Source organism: Dreissena polymorpha, chromosome 16 (assembly GCF_020536995.1).
Source record: "Dreissena polymorpha isolate Duluth1 chromosome 16, UMN_Dpol_1.0, whole genome shotgun sequence".
NCBI lineage: Eukaryota > Metazoa > Mollusca > Bivalvia > Myida > Dreissenidae > Dreissena > Dreissena polymorpha.
The window spans coordinates 29,474,176-29,497,865 of record NC_068370.1 but is presented as its reverse complement, the minus strand read 5'-3'; positions in this window follow the sequence as shown (position 1 = coordinate 29,497,865).

The window sequence follows — 23,690 nt, the reverse complement described above, 5'->3', positions numbered from 1 at the left end:
TTAACATGTTGACAAGGGACTTGAGGGGTATATCCAGTTATGGTGAGAACGATGTTCCAAACACGACAATCATTTTCAAGGATTTTAACAACTCGTCTGCTTCTGGCGGGAATTTTTCCACAGAGGCGGGAACTGACATCGTCAGAAGAGACGACCTTGGCGCGATGATGTATGTTGTTGTTGTAATTTGTGTGTACAGCTTTGGAATGGGTGCCTTTATTGTGGGGCACATTTATAGGAAGAGCGCACGCAAACGTTTGGACGGTCAGATTTCGGACTTTTTTACGCCAGCGCATGAAGCTAAATTGGAACGATTAAAGCGTCTAGAACGCGTGTACAGGACTTCTTTAAGTGCGCCAGACGAACAAGTAAGACGACAGTCGTTATATAAATATATGTATGAACGTAAACGTTCGAGTAATGCTGAAATAAGAGTCAGCCATAGAACAGTATTTGAAAAGCAGACAGATGTTAGGAAAGTAGCTGGACTAGAAATGACGACGTACGTAAACGGTGAAACTGGGCCAGTTAATTTAGAAATTGATGTGGACGGGCTTGACGAAAACTCTGATCTAACTCCAGTTAACGAAGAAAGGATTAACGAGGACGATAGCTTTATATATTGAATCAGCGAAATACAGACTAAGAGAAAACAACCTCAATCTTGTTGACCGCGAAATAAAACAAATTCTTGAAGGATTCTAAAGTCACGAAGAAAAAACCTGAAACATGCCTGCTTTTTATCGCTGTATTAAATACGAAAATCTTGGTCAAATATTGGCGAAAGCGACACCAATATAATGCATCAATGTTTGACAAGTTATTGTATTTAATTGCATGTAAAAGTCTCTATTGTTGCTAGGCAACTAGTTGTGTGTAGTAAATCAAGCATATACATATACATATTGACTTGCTACTCCGTAGTTTCAAACTGTAAGAATGTATATATAAGAAACTGGTAAGTTTCAATATAAAAAAATTGTGTTTGTTTAATAATTGTTTCGCGGACATTAGGCATACTTATTTACATGTAACCAATGATGTCGGTCGATAAAGATCAGTCAAATGTCAGGTGTTTTGTTTTGTTCTCTATCAATCCCGTTCAACAGTTGTTCGCATGTGTTTTCGCGCGCGCGTGACTCCTGACCCCTTACACAAAAGTCCCATGACCTTGGCATATCGTTATTTTACATGTGTATTTGATCATCGTCAAATATGTTATGCTGTTAGTAGTTGTTGTTTTTTAATTGCAAATCCAACAATTTGTTGGATCGATTAAGTACAGTGCTGATATTTGCGAGTAACGAGCCAAAACAGAGCTCTCTTATCGTGAAATTTATAGAAATGGTCAAAATGGTACATATTCTGAACCAGCAAGCCGATGCTGATAAATCATAGCAAAACTAGAGTGAGACCAACGCTTGACAAGCATACTGAGCGAAACTAAGGCGTTTGGCAAGCGCAAGCAAGTTAAATATGAGCCTTGTTCTGTGAAAACTGGGCTTTATGCATGCGCGTAAAGTGTCATCCCAGATTAGGCTGTGCAGTCCGCACAGGCTAATCAGGGACTACCCTTTCCGCTTTTATGGTATTTTTAGTTTCAAAGAAGTCCCTCCTTACCGAAAGTCAAGTTGAGGCGGAAAGTGTCGTCCTTAATTAGCATGTCGAACAAGAATATATCACTACTCTCTGCTTGGCACTGATCCGTTGGTCGACCTTTCGGTCGTCGTTCTGATGACCATTTCGTTTCCTCGCTATATCTTGAGACCGTTTAGAACTACGATCATGATAATTAGCAATCTCCACGTAGGGTCGTTGTTCCATGCTCTCAAATACAATTTGATCTAGCTATGCGGGTTCAAGTCAAATCTCTGCACAGAGATTGGCTAAAGCCGCTAATTAGTGTGATGATTACTTGATATAATATGACGACACTTTTTGATTTTGCGATCAAAGGTTAAGGTCACAGCGGATTGATACATTTCATGTAAACCATTTCGTAACGCAACGATTTTTACAGAATTATTATACCAATGATAATTCCAATTGGTATGGAAAAACACGCCTTACCTTTTCGAATCCACAAATTAAAGGGGCTTGTAACATGATTTGTAGAACATTTTATTTCCGCAATAGCGAGATAATCATCTAACCTAGGATCACATTAATTACCATGAAAGCAGGAAAATTAATATCTATTTCAGATAAGCAAGGCAACATTGATGGTCGTATAGGCATGGAATATTAAAATATATCGTACAAATTGCGCGTACTGACACTTGGCTGCATATAAGGCCGCATATGTTTTACGAACATCTTTTGTTAATGAGATATTCTTCTTCAGTTGTTTTTTTACTCGAAGTAGTTTCTCTTTTTTTCAAGAAGTAAAGTAAACTTTCTATGCTAAATAAAAACTTAGATGAACGTTCAAGTTGAAAGTCCAGACGCCAAGCTTTGGATATTTGAAGTTGTTATGTGTGTGGCAGAAGTTTTTGAAGTCTTCTGACAAAACTGTGAGAAAATTCCTTCCTTTGTCGAATTAATAAAAGACATGCGACCCTGCATTTACGTGCATGCGACGTATTAAACATCATTTACATGTATACATGTACCTAACGTAGTACGACGTATAAAACATGTACATTTACCTAACGTAGTACGACGTATAAAACATGTACATTTACCTAATGAATCTAGTATATCTTCATACACCAGCGTATACGAAGACCAATAAGCAGGTAATCGTTAGTACCATTATGCAATAGAGTGGCATGACCCAACATATAAACCGCATTTGGTGTAAACATATTTATTCAAAAATGTGTTTTACAACATAAGGTACACGCATCTTAAGTTTATAGGATTGGAACGATAGCTAGGCTAGTAGGGTTCCTTTCATCAGTAGTATATTTACAAAACATAGTGGCGGTATTTGCATTTTGAACATAATTAAATAATCATTCGTGTTTAAACAAGTTTGTGAGTATGATTGGAATCAAAGTTGTTTAAAAAAAGTTGAAACAATGTAATAAGAATAAAATATATTGCTGGTGTAATTGAAATCAAAGACTTTGTTTGTAAAAACAAATGTTGAAACACAGAGAAACGATATTTATACCACTCTGAACCTTCCTGAGTCTTCGATGAAACTATGAACTGCATCAAACATTGCATAATTATCTCTGATGGAAAGATTTTCAGCTCCATACAGTTATATGCGGAGTGATATATCCGTGTATTGCTCTGCATTCCTTACTAAAGTTAATCTTATATCTGCAGATAATCGACAGACCAGTAAAAAGCGAGAAGTTTCCTCTATTTTTCCGCATTGACAAAGTGGCGATGGAACCAGATTTATATCAAAATAAGTGTTTATTAAGAGAAATACAGTTAGTTCTTAGACGTGTGTGCAGCACTTGCTGTCTTCGCTTACCATAATTGAACAATAGATTACTGCGAGTTTTGTTAAGATCCAGGGCCTTTTTAAAATCATATATGTTATCAATAAGTTTGCTTCGTCTGGAAGTGAATTCCAAGCAACAATTGTTGACGGCAAGAAGGAATGTTGAGAAGTCCTAGTCTGAGCACCATATAAATGGGATGAATTACGTAATGATCTTGCAGATCGCTCGCCAACTGATTGTGGGGACAGAGAGGAGAAATATTCCGGACTAAGGCCTTGGACCATTTTAAAGAAAAGAACCGGTTTGTGTTTGGACCCTCTTGTGCCAATAGATCCCAGCCAATTTCGTTAGAAAGTAATCTTAAGTCAACAAGTCGGGTACAGCCGGAAACAATGCGGGTCAATCTCCACGCAGAGTTGTCGTTCCTTGCTCTCACATACAACTCTGCGAAAGGCTCAGCCCTCCATTTTGTCTATAAAATAGATAAAACCGAACAAACGCATTCAACGTATATTTGATTGGATATTTAAGATCGCATGCATTAAATTAAGAAATATGACTTTTAAATGTACGATAAATCGTGCAAAAACTTGCGAGTTTTAATGCAACTCTTTGGAACTAATTTATTGCCCATTTACGCAGATGGAAACATTCCATGCACTTCACAAATGTAAACAATTGAACATATTTTTTTGAGTGACGTTAGGAATTGCTTCGACGTGTGTATGTATGTTGGTTTCTTAACATAAAAAAACATATCAATTTTATAATAATGAATTAAGACTGATATAAGATATCATGGTATGAGATGGTTTTCTTTAATGCAGTGAATGCAATGTAACCGTCGTGCAAGAGATTGTTTAGTATTCTGTAACCTCAATTATGAACGCTTGGAATGATCATGGCATAAATGAGACGCTTTCATAACAATAGTCCGTTCTGAGCCCAACACAGAGGTAAATGTAATGTAACCGTCGTGCAAGAGATTGTGAATGTAATGAAAGCGTCGTGCAAGAGATTGAATGCGGGCAGCTTCAGTTTGAATTTAATCTAACTCATTTTTTTTAACGCGCCGGTATCAAAGACAGACTTTTGAACTGGTTTTCTAGCTATCTGTATCAAATGCATCAAAGGGTAGTGGTTCCCGGGACCTCATCTTCCCTAGCCGAAATCAATGCTGGAGACGAAACTAGTTTATTCATGCTTGTTGACAGTCCAAATTCTGCAGCCGCCGTTTTAGAACGCGATATAAACAAAATTGCAAAATGGGCAGATTTATTATTGGTAAAATTCAATCCATTGAAGTCAGAATCACTTGTTATATCGCGTAAGAGGGACAAACCTTATCATACTCCTATCCATATGTACGATACTCCGATTCTCGCAGTGAATAGTCATACACATTTAGGCGTTATTCGTTCTGATGATGGAAGTTGGCATCACCACATTCAGTGTATTAACCTTTTAAAAAAGCTTCGTTTTCGCCTTGGTCGATGATCACTTGAAATAACTTACTTCACGTTTATTCGACCTATTCTAGAATATGCAGATGTTGTATGGGATAATTGTATGATATATGAAAAAAATTAGTTAAATTGCATTTAACAATATAGCTGCTGATTCAATTCTTGTTCGTTAAACATGCATGATATTTCACCTTAAAGACCAGTCAAATTTCAGAAACACAATATTCTAATTGCCGACTTGTGTATAATTCACGCACAATACGATTATTATAAAGTCACGTGACCAATAAGTTCGGATTTGATTCAATACGGTACGTCATTGCAATGTGGCATTTAAACACGGTATATGATTTTCATGCTTTGTTTATCCAATTAACAACAACCGTCTGCCTATTGATTTTTGTTAAACTTTTTAAGAAATCACGATCATCCTCTACTCAAAATAACAGAGCACCTAAAATAGTTGCAGTATGCACAGGCTAATATTGGCGACACTGTTCGCCTTTGTGGAATTTTTCGTGTAGAGAAAGTATCTTTTAAACAAAAATCAAGTCTAGGCGGAAAGTGTCGTCTCTGATTATCATATGCGGACTTCATAGGCTAATATGCCACGAGACTTTACGAACATGCATTAAGCTCCGTTTTCCCCAAACCCTGCTCATTTGCAACTCCTTCAATGATGCCTTCAGCAGGGATTGCTAGTTCAGTGGTTGGAGTGTTGGACTGTTACTCAGGAGTTCCTTACATCACTCTCTCCAACTCGGTCAAATAAGTTGTGTGGACTTCGGTCATAATACTGCAACATATCAACAGGTGTGTGATTTCGGACAGGGCAGTGAGAATCCCTTATTCCAGGACTGGGTTCCTCTAATCCTAATACTGGGTTCATCAAACCCAACACTTGGTTCATCTAACCCCAATACTGGGTTCATCAAACCCAATACTGGGTTCATCAAACCCTAATACTGGTTTCATCAAACCCAAATATTGAGTGCATCAAACCCCAATACTGATTTCATTAAACCCAAATACTGAGTTCATGAAACCCCAATACTGAGTTAACCAAACCCCAATACTGAGTTAATCAAAAACCAATACTGGCTTCATTAAATCACAATACTGGTTTCTGTGTCTGGCGCTACCACCGGTCTTTCCGGTTTGCCTGGCCATATCACTGGTCATGCAAACCCTTCCTTGAGGGAGGGAGGCGCTGCACGTGTGTCACGCTCTGTTCAACCGGATTACACCATCCGGCTAGACGATGACACGACGTTGTCGGCACTTCACACCCGTAGGCGCAGTCGCGTTCCTACACTTCGCCACAGACGTAGATGTAATGTCTTCGGCCATTCCTTCTCTCGGAATCGTCGTCGAAGGACTCATCGTCTGCTTCGACGAGCCTTCATCACTACCGGAGTGGACATCGGGCACGCTTTCCTTCTCCGAGCAGTTCTCGGCGTCGATCTTTTTGAAAGCGATCACGCCAACGCTCGGGGAGAAGCTACTCAAGGAGACCTCATTCCCAGCGTCGCCTAACAGTGTCTCGGCATCGCAGGGATAAGGGACATCGTCCCTCCTCACGTAGGCACTCTCGGACCCCCCGGTCCCCTTGGCGGCCCCCTCTGGTTCCTTTACTGAATATCAAGACTACTTTCCACATGTGTCGTCTCCAAATTGGCATCCACACACGTTTCAGCCGCTTCTACAGCCACTGGGCCTATTTTGCCTACGAACAGAAGTTCATTTAACTCTCAGGCTCCAGGTCAGGGGTTCACATCGCCACTATCTTTTCAGCCCCACGGGTGTCTTCTACGTTGCCTAAACGTATACACCCGGCTGCTACCCCATCCAATCCAAATACATTATGGATTCAGCAGTCTTCAGGACAAATTGTGCCCTTCACTACTGATCCTCTGCCGGCGACCGCTGGTTTCCAAAGTCAGTCCGCTGACTTGGTCTTTGGTCGGCCTTCTCCCCAGCTCTTTCCATTCTCGTGCTCATTCTGACAGATGACCAATTGATGCTAGAAGGTCAGGAAATACCTCCCTCAGGGTTTTCTCCTTCTGCTCGTCGGCTACATGCAGACCACTGTTCTTGTAGACGGTTCGGCTGAAGCGGGCTTGGAGGCTTACGTTGAGGCCGAACATTACCATTTGGCCTCTATTCATCAGGTCTATGAACTTATGTTCGAGACCCTAGATGATGACTTTTGCCGCCGCCCTTCCCTGTCGGCTACAGGCTCTGCGGTCACCGTCACGGAACGGGTGGTCCGCAGACGGGAGCCCGACAGGATTAGCAAGGCGACGTCTCGCGTCGACCTCCGCCTTCCAATCGGCTCGACGACAATGTCTGTCAGCGAGTCACTTGAATCAACAAATAACCCTTCTCCATCGCCATGGAAAGCCCCTAAGAACCTAGCTGAGCCTAAACCTCTTGAGGGCGGTAAAAAAGTCCCCGGTACCCGACCCGACCACCGGTTTGGACCTATCCAAATGGCCGGGTCTGGATCCTGACATTAGCATGCTTTCGCTTACTGTGCCAGTTGCTTCTACCCCGATCTCAGTTCCTTACTCCATGTTGGAGAATTGGGAACTGAGAGAGCGCCGATCCATAGGTCTGGCTAACTAGCTAGACATCATGGCGGCCACAGCCTTGGATATGGCTTGGGATCTGTCGGAATCAGTTCCCGAGGAACTCCGGACCTTATTAATTCATCTTTCGCGGACGACGCAGTTTTTATCACATAATGCTGCGTCTTCAATGTCCGAGATGCTAAGCTTCCGGAGAGACCTCCTTCTCTCCTCCCTGCCTCCAAATTTACTGTTGGAAACAGGGGTGAGCTCGCTAAGAACTGCTCCTTTCACAGCAGAGCCCTTTTTGGGGGCAGGATACAGGCGGAAATCACGGCTGACCGGGAAGACCAGATCCATGCTTCTTTAGCGAGAAACAACTCTGGCCAGCGCCAAGGGGCTTTTTAGCGTCCTGCTTCTAAGTCCCCGGCAGTCCCGCCGGCCAAGAATGCTAAGAAGAACAACTTTTTCCTTAAGCTTTATCCCTAAACTTTTACCTTCTATTCCGCCTCCGACCCCAAACAGACCGTCTTCTTATCAAAACAGGCCGTTTTCCTATCAGAAGTCGTCTGGTAAAGGACTCTTGGAAAAATGGCAAACCCAAGCCGGATCAGATGACTTTCAAGCCTTCGACCGGCATGGGTGGACCTCCCCATATTGTCACCATAATGAAGTGGATCAAAGCTTATTGATTATTATTATTATAGATGATTGTTGTCGTAAACTAGTTACCTTGTGAATTGAAATGTGTCTGAGTTGGTGTCTGTAGCTATAGGGTTTCATGACCGCTTCGAGGTTATATGTACAGTCTGTCCTCTATCCTGCTCATGTTAAACGAATACTGAAAAGAGATCAATCCAACACTATCATCTCAATGAAAATATTCTTGATAATACTTACCTTGGACGAAAATGCTACTTATCTACATCATCAAATGTGTTAAGCATATTCTCACAAAAAATATACTTTTTTACAAAAATACTTGATGAATTGATCTCTGAAAGCATAAAACACAGTATACAATCTGTAGGAAATAAAATGCATTTTCAAGTTGTTTAAATACATTTCCAATGCCAAATCATATTCATACATCATGTTCTGGTCACAAACTGTATAGTAATCGGGTAAAATGTTAGCCTGTCTTTGTATGCACTTGTCCCTATAGCATGTGGAATTATTTTTAAAACAATTGAACATGCACTTAAATGACAATACATGTATCCTGAAGGGATTTCTTCAAGCAAAAAACAGCAATCCAAATAAATATGAATAGAACTGTCTGGAGGAAAAAGAACATTTTCAAATACTCGCAAGCTATAACAAAAAGCAGCTATACCGAAACAGGCTAGCAATAAAATTCCTATTGAAAATAAAATTTTGATGATCCAGATAGCCAATTTCGTATACGAAACTAACATTTACAGTGCCTTTACATTAGATATGTATCGCTAAATGTACCCGAACATGCCAATGCGAGGTTGTTTTAGACTTATTGGGCGGAGAAAACGGTATTTCTTGACATGTGCGTGCTCAATATCAGGTTGTTCAATCGCCAAACCCTATCGAAACTCAACTTTACCTTGAAAAAAACGCCATGAGCAATCGATGTATACATTTTTTGTCAACCAAAATGCGTCCACATGAACAACTGGTACTTAAACAGTGATTATAAGTGTGAATGAAAACATTGATATTATAATTAGTCCGTGTTCAATTTCAATTGACTGTTCAGGAAATCGCAAAATATTCCAAGACTTATCTCCACACTCAAACCAATCAGAGGAAAACGGTTGATACTCGCTGAAACCGCTTCCGGCATGCCCTATGATTGGCGTCATCCGAATAAAAACAAGTAAGTAATAAGGAAGATGTACCTGTTTAAAAACTCGATTTCTCGATCGAATCGAGGCATCGGCGGCCATTATTTCTCAATTCTGACCACGTGATTGCCCGCATTGGGAGACTTCATACACAAATCTTTGTAACATTTCAGGCAGATGCATATCTTGTTATTCAAATATACATATCCGCCTTTGCCATCAACTTTACTTTTTCTAAATTAACATTTCATGTTTGAATATTTAGAGGTAATATAAAAATCTATAGCCGAAGCAGTTTAGAAGATATTCAGTGTAGAAACTTTGAAAGATTTCAGGCCGTGGCATTCTTTTTTAATTGGAAAATTCATATCTGCCTTTGCCTTAAACTGTTATTTGATTTAAGTTTCTTAATCAAGAATCATTTTAAAATTAATATAAAAAACTAATGGCTGCAATAAAATAGATTAATTTATATCAAACTATTCCGGTTATGTTTTATATAATTCCTAAACTGATATATTTCTGTATTAAAATTTTCAAATTAAGTGTAAATTTTATATTTATCTATAAAACAGGAAACCAATATATTGATTTTGGCTTCACTTATTAATGATAAATAATATTTGCAAGACAATAAACATTTTGAATAAACATCTGCGATAGAGGATCAACCGCATTCTTTTTAAGGGAGACCATGTCCCCATTGCGGATTAAGAGCGTTTACTGTTATGCTTGTGACACACCATGCCTGAACGTGTGTAGATAAGATTATCACAATACTATGACGCGCGTCATTTTCTCACGTGACTGAAATCTCATCGCAGGGCGAATTTCGGTGAAAACCCGATAACGCTATTTTTTGTTTTTTTGATATTACTTTGAAAATACAGATAATGTTCCCTTGCAAAACAACTACTCCAAGCATTCCAATCTTAATCAAAATGTATCATTACAACAACACTTAATAGATACCTTTTTAAAATTTCTCAAAATAATAATTGAAATGTGTTTTTTTTGCCAAATTTAGGTACTATTTTCTGTTACCCACTTGAAAAACCAACCTTTCAGGGGAGCAAGATCGGGTCTAGGAAGGGCAATTTCTCACACCCCTTTTGGGCACTCATTGGTGGATTCTATCCAATCATTGTGCTCCAGTATAAACTCGTCCCCTATATCCTGGTCTTTTAGCTTAATCTGAAAATAGATTTTATCTCATTAAGCACAAAAAGAGATCTAGAATGTTCATTTAGAGGTGGCAAACATAGTAATATATCCACAACAGTTATAATGAATACCACGATAGAAAATGTCATTTGAGGACTTTAAAACACAAACAAAAGACAGTAATAAAACTATCGACAATGGATTAAATAGCACATTCAATGACAGCATTTTCTAGCACACATACAATGATACCTTCCCCACAACTTTAATGTCACAGTGGAAAACAAAACCATTAAACAAATGAATCAATGCTGGCCAATTGTTTTCGCATGTGGGTTGTTATCGCTATATTTAACCGTTAACCTGCAGTCTGAAAGCTCCAAAAACAAGTTGGGCAAAATAAAGATGCTTAAGGGTATTGTAGCAATGATCTGAGACTTTTTTGTCTGATCATAACGCTTCGACGACCATATCAAACCTGCAGTGAAGGATTGGAATTGCAATCAAAAACTTCTGCATCAAATTTTGCAAGTTAAAAATATGGACACCAATTGTGATTGTCAGTGACCCTTTTTTGTTGTTCGGACACTTCTAACCATTCTGGAACCAATTGATATTGCAGGATGCAAAAAGACAGCGTTAAGCTCAATGAAGATGTTGGGTGGTCACAGTGGAGTGAACAAGGATATACTTAAGGTCGAAAACTCATTAAGAAGATTTTTGGTTTTATGAAGATGCAAAACAATTTGTTTTAGAACAGTCCAAAGGATGCAGAGTTTACAAAACATCATGCAACCTTCTTGAATGAAACTTTTTGGCATCCATATTTGTTTAGATAACAACATTTTGATACCACTGTTGTTGTTTAAAAAAAACAACAACACACAATGACTCCAGATCATTGCATATTGACCTTTACACACAATGATTTGCCAAAGTCACTATCGCAAAAGCTTTGAAGCATATGGACCCTGACACATCATGATTTGCCAAAGTCACTAATGCAAAAGCTTTGGGAACCAAGTGGAAGGTAAAAGGTTTTAAAAGCCTGTACTTATTAAGAATGTTGGTTTAGTCGTCGTGAAAAACAAGTTGTAACTGGGTGAAGAAGGCGGGAATAAGAATAAATATTAATCCATGTTAAAGCAGGCAATGGAAGAGCCTCACGTTCCCCATCCTGACCAGCTGGCACTGGGACTAGTTAATAAACCTTAAGTTACATCTCTAATACATAATGTTTATGTTCAATAGGAATTTATTTAACAAGGTTGTTTTTTTCTTTTATTACAAAATATGTTTTGTCTTTGAAAAAAAGGCAGGGGCACCTCTTTTTAGATCTGATAAAGCATAGAATGTTAACAAACTAATCAATTACAAAAGCATGAAACATTCAAAGTTATACATATTTTTTTTTTGAAAATTGGTATTTATTTTATGCTTTCCGGTGGTTTATAGAGAAATATCAGTGTAATAAAACTGATATTTCACTGTTTTAAACAGTGAAAAATAACAGTGAAAAATATCGATATTTTTCACTGTTTTACTGTGGAATGACATCATTGTTTCGACGAAATGACGTCATAAATCCAGCCAAATTATCCAGTTAAACACTTTTACAATGTAAAATAACGATGAAAAAAGCATAAAATAAAAAGAAAATTTGTTGGATTCGATGGAATATCGATTTTAATTAACCCGTGATCATAAAAATACATATTTTATATAATCACTTTTGAAATAAAATCGATATTCCATCGAATCCAACAAATATCCTCTATACATACACCAATCACGTAACGGCAAAGAATAATCTGCAATCTTCATTTTGGCCTCAAATTATATTGGCTTTTATGTGCTTAACATAACAATTGTTTTTTGTTCCCATCAAAATTTAATAAGACAATCAAATCAATCTTTATTTAACAATTACATTGACAGGGATCTTTTTGTGACAGAAAATGCACTTTTCATGACAGCTATTGACAAAGATCATTTTGTGACAGTCATTGACAGGGATGACAGCTATTGACAAAGATCATTTTGTGACAGTCATTGACAGGGATGACTATATGACTGCTCACAAGCGTGGTAGGCTAAAGTGCCCTTCATTTTTTTGACTTGTTTACTTACTTGTTTTTTTTGTGTGTTTTAAATAGCTTATTATTACTCTTTTTAAAGTTTATGTCACTATGGCTAGTGTCTTTTTCAAGTCTTTCTATTTCATCTTATCAACAAAACTGCAACAACATGTAACAGGAATCATATTTTTTCATATCAACAAAATTGTAACAGGAATCTTAGTTTTCAATAATATTGGACATTTAAATAGGAAATGAAAATGTTATCATGCTTGGCAGAAGTTTTTGTGCTTCAATCTTAAATGTGGTAAATGCAAATCAAACTGCCAGAACCAAGATCTGGCTGTTAATCTCTTTTTCTCTATCTTGTTATTTGCTCACGTTGGCCAAGTACCAGGCAGATCCAGGATGTTTTTCGTGGAAAAAAGCGCACTTTAAACGACAAGCAGCCAACGTTCACGGGCTTCACCTGTGATTAATAAGTACAAACAGGAGATGTTATGGGTCTGGCGTTGTTGTTGAAAAGCTTATTGCTGAACAATAAGTTGAATTAATTAATGAATTTGAATCAAACTGACCTTGTAGAAAGCTAAATTTTATATTGCAATACAGTGAAACCGGTCGAAATAAACCTCTGTAAAAAAACGAATATCTGTTAAAATGGAAAAGCTGCATCCGTCCCATTTTTACTATATTCATTTATATAAATACCTTAATACATTCAAATGTGTCTGAAGTGAAAACCAAAGGGGATGGTTGTTAAACAAACACATTGTCTTATGGTGGTTGAAATGTCACAGTTTTTTTTTCAAATCTAACAATATACTGCAAAGTCAAGGCTAAAACAGGAAGAATGCACAGATGTACAAATGAACAGTGTGTCTGATATATGCCGCCTTTTTAAATAGTGGGCTACATATGTCCACATTAAGTATTCATTTTCATAAAGTACTTGATGTAGGATTTATTTTTAACATTGTCTTATGTCTATAATATGTATGATTAATAATAAAATATTAACTATAATACAATTGTTTACTGGCACATATTGTTGGCTACGTGTTTCAAAGAATAAACATGGTTAATCCCCTGTTCACATTGAAAGGACAACACATTTAGTCTGAACCATAATAATGAACTCTGAAAATCGATTCTAAGATTCGAGTCTTATCTGATAATAACCAAAGGAAACTAAATAAAAAAAATCAAGAAACCGGCGCCATTTCACGCTTTGAAGAGATCTTACCAAAACTTAGGTGATAATGGAGCATGAAAAAAACATTCAGTTTGTTGTAACAGAGAGTGTATATATGTTTTTTTAATGGATCCATAAGAGACATAAAATCAACAGTTTTTATACTTTACTTTTTTAATTTATTTAGCAAATAACACAGTTTAAGATAATTTTGCGGTGTTGCTGGATAGCTTGGGTATAAAGATAGGAATATTTCAGTGCCTCTTGTTTCACAATGGAGCCAGGATTCAGGTCCTCTTTGATATTTAAGATGACTGGTGGACTTTCACCCTAAAGGCCACACAACACAACATTGATCTTCTCTTTGGTTCCCGTCTCATTCTCTGAACCGGTAGAGATGAGTACCAGCCATCTTCCTTTGCTGCGGACAAGTTTTTCAAGATCCCTTGGTATGGAGTCTAACAAGTCCACCAAGCTGGACGGCTGAACCTCTGAAAATAAATCAACCATTATTCAATTCTTACTTTTGGAAATCAGCATTTGATGAAGGCCAAAATAATGATGGTTGAAAACAGATTGCTCTGAACTTTATGCCCAAGAACACAGACTTCTTCTAGCTTTCCTATATTTCTTGGAAATAATGGCTAACTTTATACAACTATTTCCTTGACTGCAGGTGTTTCTTTGATGTAAAATTGTGTATAGTATAATAACTATAGCTAAACAGACAGTTAGATACCACATTCATTATTGCAATATAAATATATATTTATCTTATTTGTATTTTGATATAATTGTGAGCAATTTCTCAAATATGTCGATGAAGAAGAGATTTTTAAGTAAACAATTCACAAAACCAGGACAACAGCGAATCCTGTCCTGCCAGATATTAGTAACTCGGTGATTTGTGAGTCACTGGGCAGTATCCATTGGTTACAGTAGCTCACAAACTGAGTAGGTGACTTTGACCCCTCACTCGAAACCACCTGTTGAACGTACCAGCGCTCGAATGTCATATTGAAACAGAGGGGGTAATCACGTGACAAACAAGATGGCGAAATTCATACCGAGGCAGGTATTTTTCATCGTTTTATACCCTGTGCTACTTGTATTATTCCGCTCACTTTTCAGTCATATAAGGAAGAAAATTACTGGCTTTTATTTCATAGTAATATTCGTTCTATTTCTCGACTTTACTTGGTGCGAAATTTCTTACCGGGATGACCTAATTAGGGCTCCAGTAAGAAAATTTACGGGGAGTAAAATCGAGATATAAAGCGAATTTAAATACGAAATAAACGCTAATCACCTTTTAACTGATATGGCTGGAAAGTGAGCGTCATTTAAAAAATATTCAGAAGGAATAAAGGGTATAAAACGGCGAAAAATGAAAAATGACCGTCTCGGTATGGACGTCGCCATCTTGAATATCACGTGATTACCCCCTCTGTTGAAACAAAGTTACATGAATTGCCTTGATCATATACACATGTATTGACCACCTTCTGGACAGTAAGGTTCGAGCTGACTATGATATTAAATGGCATGAAAATGATCAAAACAATGTTACATCAGGATTTATTTTTGTTCCCCGTGTTTTGACTTTTGACATTAACATGTTGACTATGATTATAACTGATTTGGACATATTTGGTGATTCTGTTGTGAACTTGCTGACGGACAAGTTAACACAGTATTCTAAATGCTTACCTTGAGCACATTGTGCTCAGGCCAGCTTAAAATAGTTGATGTTATTGTTTGACAAGAGGGCTTAAAACCTGAGACATAGTGTGACATAACTGATTTGATCATGCTTTTGCCATCTTTTGGGAGACATTTTAGAGCTCAGCCAGAATATTATAAGAAAATTAATCTCAGCACATTTGATAAAAATATAAAATATAAATATAATATATAAAATATAGCTAAATATCTGACAGTGTTTCATATAAAACAAGAAATATCTTTAAAAAAGATATACGGCGTAAATTGTTTAATGAATGAGATCAAGGATAGCGAATGTCTTTTTCTGTGCAGTTCTTAGCTGCATCACACGCAGTACGGGATGTTACGGAGAGTTTTCGCGGCTTATTTTACATTATAACATATTGCTGGTCATAAACCTATAGATACAAAACAGAAAACCAAAAGAAGAATGGAAGTGAAATTTAAACATATGAGTCAACCGGCCACACGAGAAGTATCCGTATTTATAGGCGCGTTCTTCGAACAAACCTGTTTTAGTGGTTTGTCGGGCATTGCTATTTGATTCGATTATTAACAGTATCGAGAATCATCGTGCTCATGCTTAAAGTGATATTATGGGCATTTTGCACTGTTGAATTGAGCTGAAAAGAATTAATAGGTCAAAATAGTTAGTTAAAATGTGGTTACTGATCAATTATCTGCAACTCACCTTGCTACCAGTTGTTTATAAAAATATATTTTATATTCGATATTCTTACGTGACCCACCCAGTCCTGTAAGCCGAAATGATCCGTAAAACAATATTGTGTCTTTGTGTCGTATGAGCAAATCTGCACTAAAACTAAATTTAGGTTCAACTCGTAAACGCATGATCAGTTGTCAAACGAAAGTACGGTTGATATTCAAATGCATTATTTTTCTCTTTCTGGTATATTGTTTTAGTATGTTGATGCTGCATTAATTAATATAAGTGTATATGAAGTAGAAACATCAAAAATAATCAACGGTTGCGATAGACACCTATAAACTGTTACATGCTCATAATATCACTTTAGTACATTAGGCAATATGGTGGAATAATTATTATTAAATTTATCAAAAAAAATATTTATCATTGAATTGTTGAAAACACATTAAGAATCTATTATTGACATACCATAATTATCTTCATTTAACATATTTCTGGTCTAAAGAAAATTCCAGGTCACCTAGTTCACGGATAGCGTCTTTATTATATAACGATTATTTTACTGGCCGCGAACTCCGGTGATGACCTGTATATAAACTCTGAATGTCCGCGAATTGACCCGAAAACTCGCGGGTTGAAATGCAATGCTTTAAAGTGAGGCCTCGCTTCCACTGCTCTTTATACTTTTACATGTTAACATGTTGACAGGAATATGGAAGTAAGTACTAAATATGAGAACATAGCCTTTTAAGTATAAACGCTTTTGCGCTGGTAATACTCTGAAAATAAAAGGTGTACGCACAAACTGTATTGATGTCGAGAATTGAGTGTAAAACTGTTCTATCTATTAAGCCTTTTCATTAGAGATAAAATTGTGTCATACAGTAAAACAGTGTTACAAAGACGCGGATATGTTTCCAATGTTCTGGTGGTATACTCAAATCAGCCAATGGAATAAATGAAGTGTATTCATTCGTACCTAGCCGCGGGAAATTTTATTTGAATTTTATTGGACACTTACAAAGGTCAGGCTAAGGTGAAAAGCTGGCTTAATACAGCTTACGCCGAAAAAAACAACACACCCGATAGCAGAAAATTTCTACGTCCAAGGCTAACTTTGCAAAAATTCAATGGACCAGAACGACACTCATACTTAATCTGTAAGTAATGTAGGTAAATAAACAAACCAAAAAATTACCATTTTATACAACGTTAAAAGCCCTGTAATGTACTTTAAATGTTTACCATTCAATAACTTCGTTTCACTAACATGCTATGACAGGAAACTTAACAAAGTGAAATACATAATAAAGCAGAATATGCACATGAATCTGATTATGCACAGATCTACAAACATATAAATCAAACCATTTGTGTCTTCTTTTTTTTCGAACAATAACAGTGTTACTGTGTTTTTCTTTGAAAGTAGGATGAAACCAGTTAAGAAACATTTGGTTTCCTGACACACATTCACTATTTACTTTCATGTGTTGTTTGTATCTAAAACGCATTAGACGTTAGAGGACACACACTTTTCCTTAATCCATTCTTAATATATGTTGTCCGTCCGAATTTGATTATTATTTGTCATTTTTGATGAGAATGGTAATTTTTCTTAATTTTCGAATGGAGATTGGGACATCTTTGAATAATGACATATACAACATCATCATGTGTGCATAGAAAAGTAAAATCGTAAATGTCCAACCACATTCGAGTACCAATAGTTAATTCTGATGGCGTTCAGAGAAAACTCAAAAGACTCCATTAACTTTTAGAATCATTCTCAGAATTCTTAGATGTTGCTTTCAATAAACTTTTTGTAAATCATATTCTAAAAATTCTCATAAAACGTTTTTTACATTCGACTATCACACAAAAAGCAAAGTTACCGGTGTGCCAGTCTATGAACCAGTCATATATCTGTTTAGGGGTTGAATGCAAACATATAGCCACAGACAGGTCTGTTCCACACAGAATTCTGATAAAGTGCTTTAAAACAGAGATTGCATTTCAGCATCAAACACAAATTTCTTTCAGCCCTCAATATGTTTTATAAATAAAAGGGAAGCTAAACGGACCTGAGAGAAGTGACCAGGAACCTACAAAACAGCTTCACAAACAAGGATGATACAAGTGCATCAATAGTGGATCAACCAAAAGAAATAAGTGACCATGCACATACTGAACACAACTGGAAATATCAAGTTCTAAAGGCATTTAAATATGTAAAGATGGCAAGGTTTTCAATGGAAAAAAGGATCAATAGTATGGTTAGCCTTTTGGAAAAAAATAATCAAGACATGGTTAACCTTTTGGAACAAAAGAAATAAGACATGGTTAACCTTTTAGAACAAAATAATCAAGGCAATGTAAAGATGTTTGCAGAAATGAAAGAAGGTATATCATCAGTCAATGGTATTCAAGAAAAGCTGGAGGAAGACAATGTAAAGTTGCTTGCAGAAATGAAAACAGGTATATCATAAGTCAATGGTATTCAAGAAAAGCTGAAGAAAGACAATGTAAAGATGTTTGCAGAAATGAAAGCAGGTTTATTATCAGTCAATGGTATTAAACAAAAGCTGAAGGATGAACTGAAAAACCTTAATTACAACTGGTTTCATGGAACCTAAATGCACACCAACACTAGCTGGGATTAATAAGAGTACAAAAAACTGTATGATTGTATTTAATGCACATCAACCAATAGTATAGGACATTTGGAACCCTGGCAAACAATCGTCTTTGAATATGTTATTACCAATCATGGAAATTCCTATTCAGGAACAAGTGGAATATTTACAGCCCCAAGGCCTGGAGTGTATGTGTTTCATGTACTTATTCTTGGCTCAGAACGTATAATGGAAATCTGCCTGACGAAAAATGGTTCCTGCATAGTTAACCTATTTACCCATGGCACAGTGGATTATGGGGCAGATGATTTTACAGCTGTTGTGGACCTAGCTGAGGGTGACCGTGTGTACGTAGTGATATATGATAAATGGGGCAGAGCCCCATTCTATGTTCACAGAGGGTATAGCAACTTTTCAGGCTACATGTTATTTCCGTTGTAAACATTGACACTTGACTAACAATACAATCAGAGTTAAAATAACTATCATGGAAACATGCATTTGTAAAGAATGCATACATAATTATTGTAAAGGAAATTGTAAATGATTAATGTAAAAAAATATACACAACTACGTTCCATGCTTAAAACATAGCCTCTAGTTAAAATGGTAAACATCAATTGTTTGTGTTTCTTTTTCATATGTTTGAAATAATATGATAATATTATGCAAGGAGATTTTTTAAAGAAGAGCCATCAAAGTTTACATGTTAAAACAAAATACCCGGACAAAATAAGTTCTCAAATTACACCTCACCATATTTTTTTGTATTAAGCTTAGTATAAACATACACCGCAGAGCTATATTTTTACCATATATATTGTTGCCATTATAGCTCATTCATGAAAATGCATAACAGCACTACATTAAGTGAAATAGAATTACATTAATTACTCTAAGTTTTTGGACACTTAAAAATAATAAAAAATAGTGTCCGAAAATTTAGGAATTAAAAAACCCAGATGCTGAGTCTCTAAATCTTTGTAATACAAGACGAGACAAAGTTGATAATACATGTTTTTGTTTAATTTCATTGATGAAAGTTTCCAATTGTTACTCTGCTTTGCTTCCAACCATTGAGTAATGTTAAAGTTACTAATTCCTAGATGTTCATATTTAAAAATGTCATTAAATTGATCTACTAACAAAACAATATTGTTTCAATGTAAAATAATTATTATATTCACAATACATATCATGGTGGTAAACTATAATACGCTACAATTGGGTAATGCAGGCTTATGAACTGTAACTGTGAATTTTAAACGTTATTTTAGTAATGCACATATGGTAACTCGCCCTTGATTTGTGTGTTTTAATGGTAAAATGCTATAATAGCAAGCTATTAAAGCCGGAACTCAGCTTGTGCAGGCTTTAAGTATCTTATCTTATTAATTTATATTTGAAAGACCTATTTGGTTACAAGCTATTTCATTGAAAACTAGTTGATTAACAATAACCACTGAATTTGCCCATGAGTTGGACACATATTCCCTTAACTCAGACACATATTTGTCTTTAGCACTGATTGGTTTATACATTCCCTATATTTATAAACATGCAAATTTTCACAGTTACAGTCCAGTAATGAATGTGTTAGTTTATCAATTTGTCAACATGTTTTTGACGAAAATGAGTTTTTAAAAAGAGGACAATTTTTAATGTCATGGTAACTCGAGAGCGTTTATATAAGCCTTACAGTAGGCTTTCCAGGGGGGCACGCGTATACGGGAGCTTACCGCGTTTAAGTGAGAAAGTTGTTGCAAAACTTCAAAGATGGCGTCGTTTAAGTGTTTTTCGTGAAGGAGTAGCGGATATTTTCACCCGGTAAGCCAGTTTATATTTATATTTCTTTTAAATGAATAAGGCCTTTCGGCTCTACGGTGTTTGTGCTCCCCTCGGTTTTTTGTTTCAAAACCGTAGACGTCGGAATAAAAAAGTTATTGAAGCAAAACCGTCGACAAATTTGTTGTTTAATTTCTTGACCTTCGAGATGTTGGATGTTCGAATATCATTTTCTCTCATAATAAACAGTATTTGTGCATGTGTATAGTAAAATATAACATAAATCACGAATATTTTATTATCTCGACGCGTTGTTATGTCTATTAATTCATTTAATGCCGAATTATAACGGGTTAACCCCCATTTTGGGAACTTAACTTCGTTTTAAGCACATTTTCGGACCTGACTTCCAAATGATTAACAGCTCTTTCCTATATTAAATTGTTTTATGCGAAAAAACTTTCGTGAATGAATTCCGCATTGGTGCGAATGTCTTGGAAAACATTTTCACTCGAAGAAATCAAGAGTTTTCTTTTTTTTCTATTAATTGTTTTATTAATAATTTGTATTATTATATGTTTTATCGCGTACTTAACGCTAACATTTAGTGTGTGTAATATAAGACATTCGACGGTATTATAAACACAGTGTAATTCTTACCTGTTTATTTTAACACATATGGACATACTTATGTTTGAATATGCATTCAACGGAATACTATGCTTACTACTTCCAGATATCAAGACGCCAGTTATATATGTTGAGGATGCCAAGATTAAAAAAGACGGCGTAACGAAGTGTGTACCGCTCTAGAATGCGATAGGTACATGAAAACCCACCAATCAAACAAAAAAGATTACGTCGAAGTACCTTGCCCAACAATCACACCTGACATCTGCTTAGAAGATGCATATCGGTGGATGTTTTTTTTATGATACTTAAATATGAATTGTTTATTTAATACAATGACATTTGACGCGTTTTACCATAACGATACTGATACATGTATGTGACTTTGATGTGACACATTTTGGACGACCTTCTTTTAAACCAGTTCTGAGTTGGTCACTATATTATAATCGCAAAAAGTGAATTCGTAGTGGATAGAAAGACTCGTGCAAATGCATTACACGATAAGATTTCAGTAGAAGTGATCAATATAAGTTTTATACATGTATGTTTTTTCTCTTTTATACGTATGTGAATACATATTATTTATGTCTGTTGTATTGAGGGAATAAAGTATTGGTTCACTTAGAAAGATTATTTCGTTTGTTCCTAGCATTGCCTTCTAATCGTAAGTAATGTTAATATGTCAAATGCATAACGAATAAAATCCGACCCAAATCTTTTTTTAGCATGTATGTAAGTGCTGAATACAATTGAAAATTTATGCAGAGACATCGTAGGAAGAAATGACGTAACACAGATAATGGTTTATACAAAGTGATAAACTAGCTTCATGACATATACGGAATAAAACGTGTAAATAAGTAGCACTCATAGCAATTATATGTCAGACGTGTCTATGTAGACTTTATAAATAAAACAAAACACTACAAACATCAGCTGTACATGTTTTGTTATGTTCGTGTTTTTTATTTGCTGTTTTAGTCCGGCTCTGTTGAAGGATTCTTTCTTGCATATTCTACATTTAAAATCATGTGGTCCATGAATGAGGCATGATAACTCAATCCTCCCCCGATGTAAAATTCGTCATTACATATACTGCAACGAAAGATTCACTTATTTTCGCCCTTTGACCTGCATCATCTGAAAAGACAGTAAAAGAATGGTTAAAAAAAGTTCATAGCAGAATAAGGTCGACACGTCATAAAATACATGAAATTAATTATAATATTACTGAAAGATAAACGTTCTATTATCTCGTACATCAGCCACCACACAACCCATCTTCTTGCAAATATGTGAATTGATTCAATTGGTCGGCAGGTTTTTCGAACAGCTTTATTATTATTCTACAGTAAGTAACGTGATTAAGAAAACACTTATATTGCACCACGTAACATGCTATAAAACTAAAATATTGAAGAACACATATACACTTTATTTAAGATGGGTAGGTATATCATGTCAAGCTCTTTTACATATGAAAGAGCTGTTTGACATTTGGAAGTCAGGTCCCAAAATGTGCTTAAAAGGAAGTCAGTTCCAAATAAGGGGGTTAAACCAATAATGTTTGCCAATAAATTAATTATCAGTGATAAAACGGCGTCGGTAAAATGAAATAATCATGATTTTATTTATATTTTACTGTTCACGTGTGTCAATACTGTGTATTATAAGAGAAAATGATATTTGTACATCCAATTTCTCGAACGTCCCGTAAGTAGACAACAGATTTGTGGACGGTTTTCCTTCAATAACTTTTTTATCCCGACGTCTACGATCTTGAAACAAAAAACCGAGGGAAGCACACACACCGGAGAGCCGAAACGGCGTATTCATTTAAAATAATTATAAATACAAAGGGTCTTACCGGGTGAAAATATCCTCCCTTCCTTTAAGAAAATCCAACAAACGACGCCATCTTTGAAGTTTTGCAACAACTTTCTCACTTAAACGCGGTAAGCTCCCGTATACGCGTGCCCCCCTGGCTTTCGATGCAATCGAGCTTAAATAAATGAATAGGTTTAAACTAAAACTAACTTCTAGCGTATATTCAAACTTTACAACCCAACAATGAAACAATTTGTAGCAATTGGGATGACACAGAAAAGTACGCAAATACAAAGATAGAACATTATGTGATTCTTGATGTTTGTGAGATCAGGGATTTTTTTATAGATCGAGTCCTGTTTATTGGAATGGATATGTGGTTAATTTTCATCCGTATGCCTCTGACAGTAGGTACACTCGTGTTTGACATAAGGGCAAATTGTGTTCGCCTTAAAGGCTAATTGAGTTGTAACACATATTTATGGAAGCATATTTGTGCCACTACTTACCAGATGTAATAACGTGAAAATAATGGCGGATTTCGCGAAAAAAAATGTTTTTCTCGATAACAGATAAATGTTCACGAAAAGAAAATAAATTATGTTAACACGAATTTTTCCCTGTTAGTCCTCTAAACTGCCACCACATAAAGATAAATTAATTAAACGAAAATAAATCACTTATCTCGAAAACATATAACTTTGCATGAAACCTTACTTT